Raw genomic sequence first — 12,978 nt, forward strand, 5'->3', positions numbered from 1 at the left:
CAGCTTTCAAATTCCTTCCTTCTGAAATTCAGGGATAACACAGTGTAGGATTTTAGGGTTTTTATACAGAAACTGGGGCAGTCAGAAGAACAAAGCCTAGGTCTGTATGCTATAGCATTTTGTTTTTTCTAGAGGAAACCATCATGGCTTGCTGGAGTTTTTAACAGTTTGAGAGGCAGCTGTGGGAGGGGAGGAAATGTGACGGGACCCGGTTTCATTGAAATCCCAGCTCTTGTGTTGCAAAAGTCACCACACCTCTCTGTGCCTTCGTCAGTGAATATGTAAAAATGGGCATAATAATTCACATATATGGTTAGGATTAAATGCGATAGCATCTATTTAAAGACTGGAAGCTCTGAATTGCACACATCTGATATGGTTGCATTAACCTTATTATCGTTGCTATTACTACCGCCTTTAGTAAGGTGTGTTCTGCTTGTGGTTCTGTTAACTGCTGAGCAAAGGAAGTTAACAGATGGAGTTCTTCACCTTCAAGACCTTAAAACGTTCATGAAATCCAAACAACAGATAAAAATGTAATTGTTTCCATGAGAACCTTGGCCAATCCAGTTATTTCATGTCATGTGGACTCAGCTGAATTCTTAACGCTGATTTAGACAGACCCAGAGGGCAAGCCTTCTGACCACCGGTTCCCAAAGTTCAGACTGCTGAATTAGAAAATGGGAATTTGATTTTGAAAATGTGTTGTCTCTTTTCACTGCATATCTTTTTTCCCAAGGATACTGAGATTCACTTTGCGTTTTTCCAGCCTCTCCCCTGGGGTTGCCCTAGAGCAAAAATGGATCAGGGAACAGTGGGCACGCAGCATGAACTGCCCATTACAGTCTTGACATGACTTGAGAGGCCCACAGTGTAGTTGGTAAAAGCATGGACCCTTGAGCCAAACTTCCTGCCGTCAGATTCCAGCTCTGCCACTTCTAAGTGGGCTACCTCGGGCAAGGCCTTGTCCAGTCGCTACCTCAGCTTTCTCATCTGTGAAATGGAAATGTGCATGTCTAGTTCTTATGAGTGTTGTGAGAATTGATTGAATTAATATCTGTCGAATGTTGAATAAATGTTAGTTACTATTATCTTAAATGCTCCTGCGTATTCAGCACTCTGCCCCATACTCCGTCCATGTTTCTATTACTGTTAAAATAATGATTGGTGACCTTAGGGAGAGGTGTGCACTCATCCCGGTTCTGCACGTCCTTCCTGTACATTTGGCCTTCCGTAAGGAAGGAACTTCTGTACGTGTGCAACTCCGTGTCAGCCGATGTCATGTGAACAGGAATAGATCAGATGGCTATTGCTGTTGACGAATGGAGATAGAAAGATAGAATATTGACATATGTGATTTTAAATTTGGGGGCTAAAAATAAAAATTTCATTTGAAAAAAACTGTATGTGACATCATTAAAGGGGAGACTCTGAGCTTTTTAGCACATCAAGGACCTTAAGGATTACCTTGTTGATTCAATTTTATAACCGCCTAGACCTGCCATGGTGTCACACACCTCTGTGCCTTTGCACATGCTGTGCCCTCTGGCTGGAATGGAACAGAATTCAGAATCAGAGATGACCCTTTCTGTACCTTCATCACATTGATTCACACATGAATTTCTGTTCATTTTCCTACCTTCGGCTCCTGTTTCACCAGCCCCCGGGAAGCTCTCTCTGATGACATCATGGGAGTCATCACTCCTCTCCTCTGCTAACCCTGGACCTTTTACCCTGCTCTGTGTTTCTGTAGCTTCTCCTGCTACACCACTGTACAATCTGTTTGCTCTCCGACTAGATGGGGAGTGGGAAATGGGCTTTATTCTTCTGTCTCTCCAGTGAGGCCCTTTGGTAACTGGTGTTCGATAAAGGAGAAAAATGCAAGCTCATCGTATGCCCAACAGAGAAACAGAGTCTCTGAAAGGGTGGCACCTTGCTCCAGCCACATAGCTGGTTTGATGTAAATTGAGACCCAAGCCTAGGTCAAGGGTGGCTCTACATCCCAGATGCCAGGGATAGCCCCAGTTTATGCCTGTTGTTCTGATGTAATTATCAGTAGGGCCCTGTCACTCCCACAAATGTCCCCCTTAGAATGACAGATGTTCCAGCCACCTCATCTGCTGATTTCTCTCTGCCATGCTGAGCGGCATTCCCCGGGGGAATAGAAGTGCCTGCACTCTCTGAGGGAGTGCTTTATCCATCCACAGGCGGCTCCCTGGTCTATACAGCAAGCTCCAGCAAGCTGCGCTCCTTGGCGTCTAGAGTCGTTTTTATTAGTGACATTTTTAATTTGGGTAATTGTTCATCTGAATTCCCTTCCATTTCCACACTTGGGGAATGTCTTTGTAAATGGGTCTTGATAAGGACAGAAACATAGCCATCATTTCATTTTTCTTTGGTAGTTGAGGACATTCTCTTGGTTCAGAATATTTCTTGGTGAATCAGATGGATAAATCAGATCGTGTCTCTTTCTTGTCGCGACCTTCTAATGCCTTCCTGTCGAATGTAAAATAACTTTTTAACCTCTTGCCTGGTCTTCAAGACTTGAGGCGATATTGTCCCTGCCTACTTCTTGGGCTCATGTCCTGTATGTGGTAGCCTTTTGATCTTTTCATGCCTTGGACATGACCACGAGCTCACCCAGTTTCAGAGCCTTTGGCTTTTGCTGTTTGCTCTGTCTGGAACACTTAACACCTGCCTTGTTGCCTGGCTGTCTTCTTTTTTCATTTAATTAATTCTAAGCTCAAATGCCACTTTTTCAAGGAGACCCTCCCTGACCATCTTATCTGAAGTAGTCTTTCCCTGGTCACTTCATTATATCACTCCTTTATATCCTTTATAGCATCTTTTATTCCCAAGTTTACATGTGTGCATACATGTGTGTACTTGTCTCCTGGCACAAGTGTACAAACTCTTCGAGGCCAGAGACCTTGTCTGTGTCCCCGCACTGTACTTCCAGCCCTGAGAACGATGTCGGCAAAGGTGGGCATTCTGTGCATCTGTGTCAAACGATTGAAGGCATAGACAGTCAAACTGTATCAGGTCAGATTTATTTTCTGTTTGGTTTGACATAACTGGTTGTATAGAGCACAACTACTGTGGTGCATAATATGTTAAATATCACGAAATCATGTGAGTCTTTTATTTAAGAAAAAAAAAAAATCTATTGAGCACAAACATCCCAGCAGCACAATGCTAAGCCTTCTGGGGATATGGGTGTGACCAGCTAAGATCCCTGTTCTTCAGGGAATCTATGACCTGAAATGTTCTGAATCATAATAACATATCTGAACGGCACTGAAAACTAGAGCATCAGAATAAGCCCTAGATAACATCAGCTGCTAATGCTTACCTTCAAAAGAAACAACAGCATCTAAAACAATTTTTAACATTTTTTTAAAAAAGCAGTTTTGCACCATGTGCTCAGCTCTGCTTTTCTCCCAGACAATAGCAGGGATGGCACAGGTTAGATTCTAAAGTCTGGCAGTAGCAGGCTTCCAGCAGAACAGTCTTCCGTAAGTCCCTGCCATGTTTTGTCAGATGAGGATAAGAACACCAGCTCTGTTGACTTCCTCAGTTACTGTAAGCATCAGGTGTCACTGATGTCATAAAGAACAGTGCACAATTTACTATTTCATGAGCAAAAATGTTTAAGATCTGCCTCTTTCTTCTAAGGTAGATCATATGCTTGAAGAAATGACTAGTCCTGGGTATTATCAAGGCAGACAGACTCATCCTACTTAAGGAGTTTATCAGAGCCCCTCTCTCTCTCACTGGCTTGTGTATCTTTATAGTGCCAGGAGAGAGGATGCACAAAAATGAGCCAAGTGGTATTTGGAGAAGACGAAGGTAGTGATCCCTTGTGGCTGTAGGTGCACCGCACTCTGGGTTCAGACGCGGTGGTGGGAGTCAGCAATTCTCAGTTTTAACACAGAAGTTGTGAGCAATTGCTTTTTTATCTAGGCATGGTTATCTGGGTCATTTGGAAATGAGAACGAATATATAATTAGCAATGAGATGTAGAAAGAGCATGATTTTACATATTTTGATAAGATTCAAACTCCCTCGGCTGTCAGTCTGTCTCCGTGGTCTTGGTCCTGCGTATGAGACCTCCTTTTCCTCTGCTCCCTTTCACACTCTGTGGGGACCCTGAAGCCCACTCAAATCCTTCTGTTCTGCCCACACCCTGCACTCTCCTTCCCTACTCCTTTCCTTGCGTGCTTTTCCCTGACCATCCCTATATCCCCATTTCCACTTCTCAAAATCCTGATGAGCTCCTCCTCCCAAAACCAGTGATTCTCAAACTTGTTTCACAGTAGAGTCACTTGAGTAGCTTTTTAAAAAATACCTGTGATGTGACATCGCAGCCTGAAGATTCTGAGTCAGTTGATCTGTTGCGGGACTTAGATGAGGTCATTTTTTTTTTTCTTTGAGTGTCTCCAAGTGATGAGAAAGAACATCCAGCTATGGTGGAGAAGCACTACAGATTTTCTCTAATAAAAAACAAAGCCTCCCTCCAAGGGGTCCCCACAGCCGTTTATTTGCACCTGTTTTAGGGAATGTCTTTTATTTACCAGATCAGGTGTGTCTTCTTCATCCGTTCTTCACAGCCTACCGTACAGTTGAGGTCTTTTATAGATTTGTGTTGAACTAAATTGTATCAATCATGCATTTTTTTTTGTTATCAAACAAAATGTTGAAATCCCAGTAAAACCCATTTTGTTGATCAAGGCGCATTTGAAGACGGCGGACGGCTGTTCTTATGGGACGTGGCACCTGAGCTCGGCCCCCATTAGTGTCCGCTCCCGGGGCTTGGTCGGCTGGAGCATGTTCCCAGACTCTGAAGCCTGCTGTCTGGTCACCATAAATGGCCCCGTGAGGATTTTCCTGTCGGAGCAGCTGCTGCAACTGTCGTCAACATGCAGAGCAACATGAAACAACCAGGAAAGGCTCCGCTGCAATCTCTGGGGAAGGAGATGACAATTTTAACTGGTTGATGTGTCGGGGCTGATTGAAATGGCCTCAGAATGATTTGGGTTCTGCTGTCACTCCCAGGGCCTCGGGCCTGCCCAGCTCTCACAGGAGTGGAGAGAGATAGAAGGGCTGGAGCCTGGAGATGCTCCCTAAGACAAACCTCACTGCGGGGGTGGGGAGTTAGCAGGTCTCAGCGGGGACAGCGTGATAGAGGGAAAGGCAGGTGTTAAGTACATAGAGGCCTGGATACAGGTCCCAATCCGGCCTCTTTCTAGCTGAGCGGCATTTGGCAAGATATTTAACCTCTCTAAGCCTTAGTTTCCTTAGCATACAATGATTAAAATAATACTTGCTGGTGGATTTTTTGGTAATATAAGTGTTCTTATATGCAAATCTCCTGGCAAGTGATAGATCATAAGAGTCAACATTGAACCTCCCTTCCCCTCCCATCCCTCCTGTCCAGTGCAGACAGCAGCAGCAGTACCAATGAGAGCTGGCACCCCTGAGAGCTTCCTCTGTGCCAGGCACGGCTCGGAGCAGCTTACACAAGTGCCAGCCTCCTAAGATGCTGTGGAGTAATTGCGAGGATTACACGACAGAGGAAAGAGCATTCTGCACTTAGGTTTTCAGTGCTCAGTAAGTGTTAGCCAGCATCCTGAAGTGAACACCTCACCATGGGGCCAGTCTCTGGGCCACAGAGTTTCAGGCAGTATCTAGTTTAGTCTCTCAGCTACCATTGGGAGAAGCCCTCTCACTATCACCATTTTAAAGATGAGGGAAATAAGGTCTCGAGGATTAAGATAACTTGTCCCAATTTATTCCACAGCTGATAAATTCCACACAGAGGCCATAATCCAGGTGTGTTTGGTCGCACAGCTTCTGCGTTTAGTATGTTAACAGTGTGGTGCTTTCTGGAAGGGAAGGGACGAGTGATGAGGCCACAGGTAGAAGAGATGCTTAGTAGAGCAGCTGGAGGTCAGTGAACAAAAGCAAAGAGAGAAGGAGAGAAAATGAGCGAGACTCATGTGGAAAGTGCACTATTGCGTCTGAACCAAAAGCCTTGGGAATTATTTTACCCACTGGATTCAAGGGCTGTGTTTGAGGCTGTCCTGCTGGAGCAGGGCAGGGTGTCAAGGTGGCAGGTTCTTGGCAGTCAATGTGATAGCACCTTAGCACTGCCAGTGACATCACCTGGCTGGCCACTGAGGTCACTACCTCTCTGCACTGTTGATGTGAATCCAGTGTAGAAAAAGGAAGTGCCAGGGCATAAAGAGTATGAGAAATGGTGGTAGGTAGATTTTTGACTAATTATATTTATATTTTCATCCATTTATTTGTACCCTGCCTATTAAAAGCAATTAGTTTAGTGTATACAAAGAACACATGTTCAATAGAGTTATCAAAATAAAAATATTTGAAAGATAAGGAAAATATCTTAACCAAGAGAGTGAACAAAGATGCTTATGAATAGCCTGGTAGCCAGAGCAAAAAGGGAAACAGGAGTTATACAAATTGTTCTAATCTGAAAAGAGGTTGCATGAAAACTCCTTGAAAAGAGAAAGGCTCAAATGTGCTTTTCCTCTATTCCAGAGAAGAGATGTGCCGGGGGGGTGAAGGCATCTTTGTGGACGTTCAAACAAAGAAAGTTTAGGAGACAGGGGCATGCACATCAATCTCGGGGCACTCAGATCTTCTCTGTTTGCCAAGAAATAAGACCCATGCATGCATAAAGTATTTTTACTTAAGCAGCCCTCCCCTAAACCTTCCTTGATAATATTTAGTGAGGTCTCATCAACTTCAAAATTGATGTTTTGCCAAAGAACTTTAGATTTGGTTTTCAGCAAAGCAATAAATTCTATTATTGAAGAACTTTCCCAAAGGCAGATGCCACCTGGTCATGGACATCTTTAAACAGCTTTATGCATCTAACTGGAATCCGTGTGAAGTATATGGGAGTGCGGTTTGGGGACTCAGAGACGTCAGTTGCATAGCACAAAATTGCCACATGTCATTAATACATTCAAATGTACAGACCAGGGACAGACGCCACCTGAGTATGGAATGGATATGGAAAACTATTTGTCCTAGAGTCAGGACACAGGTAAGAACATTTTCCCACATCTAATAGAGGTGATATTCTGGGTCCCCAGAAGCAAATTACAGTGGACATTAACACACAGTTGCAGGAGTTAAATTAGGTGAAAATGGGTCCCCTCAGACCCTCTGGAAGCTTCCTGCTCCCCTTTAAGTCCAGCCATTCATGCGTAAGCCTGGAGATGGTCAGCATGTAGGGTAAATTGGGTATATTTGGGGACTTCTCAGGAAAGGCAAGTGTAACTTCTCAATTTTGGTGATTAACACTTCACAACACAAGGTCAGATTAGAGTTCTCCACACTGAACTCAGGCAGGACCCCAGGTGCCCTGGTCGCCCTCAGCTGATCTGGGCTGACACGACAGGCCTGTGTGCTGTTCTCCACCTGAACTTTGGAACTCAAACCAGACCTTCTGGGGAAGTATTCTAACGAGACCTCAAACTAACTTTAAGATCTATTCTGTAAGACACCTCTGCTCCTGGTTAGTATCTTTTAAGGGGCAATTTTACTATTGTTTAAATGCCTTCCTCTTGGCAGCTGTGATCAGCCATGGAGCAGGACTCAGGCTTTGAAGCAGGGAGCCAGGGGACCTCAGTTCCAGCCAGGTGAAACTCATGTGGGCACAAATGAAGATGAGGAAAATTAGAAAGCTATTAGATATGTGATATGTACTATGTCAATAAAAATAAGGCTGCTATGCTCTTTTTTTTAATCATTTTCTCTCCCTTCCTTCCTTCCTTCCTTCCTTCCTTCCTTCCTTCCTTCCTTCCTTTCTTTCTTTCTTCCTTCCTTCCTTCCGTCCGTCCGTCCTTCGGAAGATTGGCCCTGAGCTAATATCTGTTGCCAATCTTCCTCTTTTTCTCCTCCCCAAAGCCCCAGTACATAGTTGCAAATCATAGTTGTAAGTCATTCTAGTTCCTCTATGTGGATGCCCGCACAGCATGGCTTGATCAGTGGTGTGTAGATCCACGCCCAGGATCTGAACCTGTGAACCCCAGGCCGCTGAAGTGGAACACACAAACTTAACCACTCTGCCCCTGCTATGCTCTTAACACTAAGCTAGGTGGTATGGAGGATGCAGACAATTCATCCTTTAGGGAGTTTAAAACACCAAGTTAAGGAAGAAAAATCAACATGCACAAAACAACCAATAGTATCTGATACAGGTTATAATTAACCACAAAATTGTGTGGTCAACACTATAAAACAGGTGTAATTAGGGAAGAGAGAATCAAAGAACAGTCATAGCCAACTGCAAGGGGACGATTAGACTTGAAGGATGGTAGGGTTTAGGTGTAGGATGGAGAAACATAAAAATAAATATTAATGATGGCTAATATTAGTTGATTACTTCAGGTTCTAGGGACTTTTCTAAGAGCTTTGGGTTTCCTAACTCATATTATGCTCAAAACAACTCCATCAGGTAGGAATTGTTATAATCTATGCTTAACAGACAAAGAAACTGAGGCACAAAGATATTTAATGTATTGTTCATGGTCGTACAGAGATTAACTAGATTTCTTCCTTCAGAAAGTGTTAATCGACATCCTTTCTAAGAACTGTGTACATGTTTCATATTTTTGAAATAGTAAGCAACAACAATATTGCTTTCTTTATTGCAGACTGCAGTTTTGCTGTACAAATGATATATAGCAACAAAATTTTTTGGGGGGAGGGGGCAGTGAGGAAGATTGGCCCTGAGCTAACACCTGTTGCCCATCTTCCTCACTCTTTGCTTGAGGGAGATTCACCCTGAGCTAACACTTGTGCCAATCTTCCTCCATTTTTTGTATGTGGGAGGCTGCCACAGCATGGGTTGATGAGCGGTATGTAGGTCTGCGCCCAGGATCTGAACCTGCAAACCCTGTGCTGCTGAAGCAGAGCACACGAACCCAGCCACTACAACACTGGGCCAGGCCCTATAATAGCCAAATTTTTATTTATTAAATATCAACTGTGTGCCATTTAACCTTCAAAAACCCCTTGGAGCCACCCTGCTGGCATAGTGATTAAGTTTGCATGCTCTGCTTCAGTGGCCCAGGGTTCGTGGATTTGGATCCCCAGTGCAGACCTACCCATTGCTCATCAAGCCATGCTGTGGCGGCATCTCACATACAAAATAGAGGAAGACTGGCACAGGTGTTAGCTCAGCAGCAATCTTCCTCAAGCCAAAAGAGGAAGATTGGCAACAGATGTTAGCTCAGGGCCAATCTTCTTCACCAAGAAAAAAAAAATCCCTTGGGAGATAGGGAGCAAATGAGGGGAAATAAACCAAGTTGCATGGCATGCGTGAAGAACCCATTTTCTTTCTATCCCCCAGTTCCTCCAGTCAATTGTTTATTAATTGGAGATAACTAATGACAGGATTAATTAGGGCATGAATAGTGATGATGATTCTAATAATTGCCTCATTTTTTACTTCATTCTATGCTTACAGATACGCCCATGGTATAAAGTCCATGATTTCTTAGTTTGGTTTATTTTAAAGGTGCGTACAGAGGGAATAAAGGTTTTGCTTCATGCCAGTGTATTCTGGGGGTCATCGCATATCTGAACGAAAGAGAGAGATCTAGCACGGTGGCCATTGAAAAGGTCACCTGTGTATATCAGCATGCTCCCCTGCTGAGAGGTGACCTCAAGGCTGTGGGGGCTTCTAACATGATGTCCAGTCGCAGACATGGAGATCGGAAGCTCATGAGTCAAAAAGACAGGCCTACCTGAGGAGCCAGAGCAGTGCAGGCGGCAGCTGAGGCCTGAGCGGTGTGCTATCTCCTTTCCCCAGCCTCTCTGAACTAGGAAGCACCGCTCTGCTTCATAGGCCCTATAGTTTTGACTGGAGTCTGGTGTTTGCCTGGTAGAAAGAGAGCAACAACAAAGTGATTTTGGCTGATTGAAGCTCTTTCTTTTCCCTACAGTTGGCATCAGTAGTTAAAACCCAGTTGGGGCAATGACTCCAACAGACCATTTATCAAAGTCGGGATCTAGGACATTAATGCTGGGGAATTTTTCAGCAAAGAGTCCTATTAGCACAATTATTTGGGAAATTATAAATTAATAGAATTTAACTGGCTTATTAACTGCAGGACTTTTCAGGGCCTTTACTATGCATTGTAAGTGTCCTGAATTTATTTGGCTTTAAAACCCTTTTTCCTCCCAGGCATCCTGTGGATCTGGCACTCTGCAGAATGTACTAACAGAAAACTCAAGAATGAATATAGCCTACTCTGGGGACTTCCAGGAAACCCTACTATCCAATCTCATTGAATAATGAGCTGCTCAAAAGTGGGTTTATTTCCAGTTCTGCAACAAAAATTTATTGAGTACGCTACATATCCTTTAAGTACCAGCAATTTTTTATGCTATTATTTAATTTGGTTGTAAGGAGTATGACTTTTGTCTATTACATTTTTACTGTGATCATTAAAAATGTAAATCATTACTCAGTTCTACTGCCCCGTATTGAACGATCTTCTAAAGGCTTTATCGGGATATAGCTGGTTTGTCCCTAAGCTAAGTGGCCCCAGTCCATGGGTTTTTGACAAATGGATTTCTCCTTTGAATAGACGTTTCGTCCCTTTTCATATTGCAGCCTAAGCTCTAATGTTTTGGTGGCATCTGGAAGGCTGCTCTCCTTCGCACTATGGGAAATGAAGATTGGCAAGGTGATGTCTCACGTGAGGCGCCACGGCAACTCAAAAGCAGGAACCAGAAGCCGGTTGCTTATCTAGGCTCTGGGATCTAGAAGAATGGAGGCAGGTTTCCAGAAGCGCCCGATGACACTCTTGTGCTGTGTGAATAGGCCCCGGGGGAGTCCTGAGAGGGGGAGGCAAGTGGGGGCGGGGGTGTGAGGGGCTTGAGTGGAGGCAGGAATGGGTGCTGGCTGGCACGGGCGGAGCCACAGCTGGGTGATACACAAGGAAGAGACTGATATTCTCCCTAAAGGGTGCTTTGCAGTGCACTCATGTTTTCTTCTAAGTCCTCCTTTTCGCTGTGACCTTGGCGTTTTTGGAAAGATCGAGTAACAAGGGGGCACTTTGATTTTCTCCTGCACAGGATCTTGGAGCTCATGTCATGCAAAATCTTCTTTATGATGATGTCTTTTAGATGACTTTCTTTTCTTTTTTTCACTTTCTTTCTGAGTAGTTGGCAGTCCCAACTGGGTGACAACAGAACGTATGGGGTATTCCTCAAAACTCGTTTCCTAACGTTACTTCCTGGGAACTCAGTCCCGTGTAGCTTAGGGCAGCAGTTCAAGAGGTGTGATCCTCAAACCAGCAGCCTCAGCATCCCCTGGAAAGTTGTTAGAGATGGAAATTCTCTACCCTACCCCCGGACTTCCTGAGTCGGCAAGCAAATTTGGGATCAATCGACCCAGTGGTCTGTTTCTTAATGAGCACTAATTTAGTTGATGCTCACTCATGTTTGAAAACCACTCCCTTGGGGGTTTCATTGAAAGCCTTCAGAGGGGTCCATGAATGCCCTGAAACTGTGCAAGTTTGTGTATATGTGTGTACAGCAGCTTTTGGAGGAAGTGGAACCGTTGTTTTTACTGGGAAGTCAGAATGATGCTGGCTCCAACACTGTAAAAGCCATTGTGCAGATACCAGGATCCAGGCTCAGAGCGTTCAGTTGCCCTCTGATCTGACTTCTCAGTGTTGTCCACCTGGGGATCGACAGTTCAGACTCAGGGGAACTTCCTCACCTTCCTTTTCTCAGATCCCGAGCTCTCCATGGTATTGAATTCCTTGTAGTTGTCAGCTTCCTGCCTCTTGAAACACGATGAGAGCAATTGTTTCATTATGCAAACTTCTGGCTGGAAGGTCTTAGAGCCAGAGATCATGTCTGTGCAGCAACTCAGATATGGGCAGGTACAACTTCTCTGAAATGACTACTGAATTTTTCAGTCTGAGGTTACTCACGCTGCCGTGAAATATTTACCCCTGGGTTGATGAGCAGGGAATTTTGAACTGTCGTTCTCATATCAAGTAAGGCACTGTCAGCGGAAATCCCCATTCAGTTGTGCAGCGACTCTGATCTATGCTAGTCCAGGTAGTAGGAAGTCTTAGGCACACAGAGAGGAATGCCCTTCCAGTCTAGGATGGCGACAGAAGAGGACAGGGATTGGGGGAGGCTGAGTTGTGGAGCAGCTAGATGCATAAATAAAAATAAGCGACTCTAAGGAAAAAGTGACTAACTCCTCTTGGCATTGGGGCATGTGGGGATGGTAATGTACATGGGAATCTTTCACAGAAAATATGGTATTTTCACTGGGTCTCTAGGATGAGAAGGAATTTTTCCAGGAAAAATAGATTTAAGGTAAGTATTCCAGGTGGGAATAGCAGTCTGATTGCTGGGAAAATCATGAAAGAGATCTAATTGTGTCCAAGAGACGGTGAGATTTCCCATGTCGATGTAGTCCCTGATATATGTGGGTGTGGTGTGGATGGGGAATGACAAGGAAGGAGCCCGCATTTAGAAGCGGAGACCAGATTAAGAAAGGGGCTTGTGTTCTAAGCTAAGGAATTGAAAGTTGTGAATCCTATTTCATAATATCAGTGTCTTCCAATGTTGTTGAAATATTTATTTTGTTGTGGAAACACTTTGATACTTTTTAAGAAGCAGCCATTTTAATATAAAATATAGGTATACAAATATACTAGTATTTCTGACAAAATTTCAAACCCTCTATCAGACATGTGTCAATGTGATTTTCGGCACCTGTGCAATTTTGCTCCTTTTATTTCTTTTTCTTGGAAAGTGTTCCTTTTGAAAAGAATGAGGCCATTAGCTAGATATTCATCATGATTTTCATCAAGCAACTATGTGCTAACATTTTGTCCTATAGTTATTCCTACAACCCTTCAAGTTTGTTACAAGTCCCCATTTTATAGACGGATAAACCAAAGAACA

At 43.9% G+C, this 12,978-nt stretch overlaps 1 protein-coding gene across 4 annotated transcripts in view; it reads left to right on the plus strand.

Annotated features, from left to right (window-relative positions):
* The window catches only part of NELL1 (neural EGFL like 1), a 750,804-nt gene that overhangs the window by 705,637 nt on the left and 32,189 nt on the right, over positions 1-12,978 (plus strand). The gene's annotated exons all lie outside the window — the stretch shown is intronic.

Source organism: Equus przewalskii, chromosome 6, assembly GCF_037783145.1.
Source record: "Equus przewalskii isolate Varuska chromosome 6, EquPr2, whole genome shotgun sequence".
NCBI classification, from domain to species: domain Eukaryota; kingdom Metazoa; phylum Chordata; class Mammalia; order Perissodactyla; family Equidae; genus Equus; species Equus przewalskii.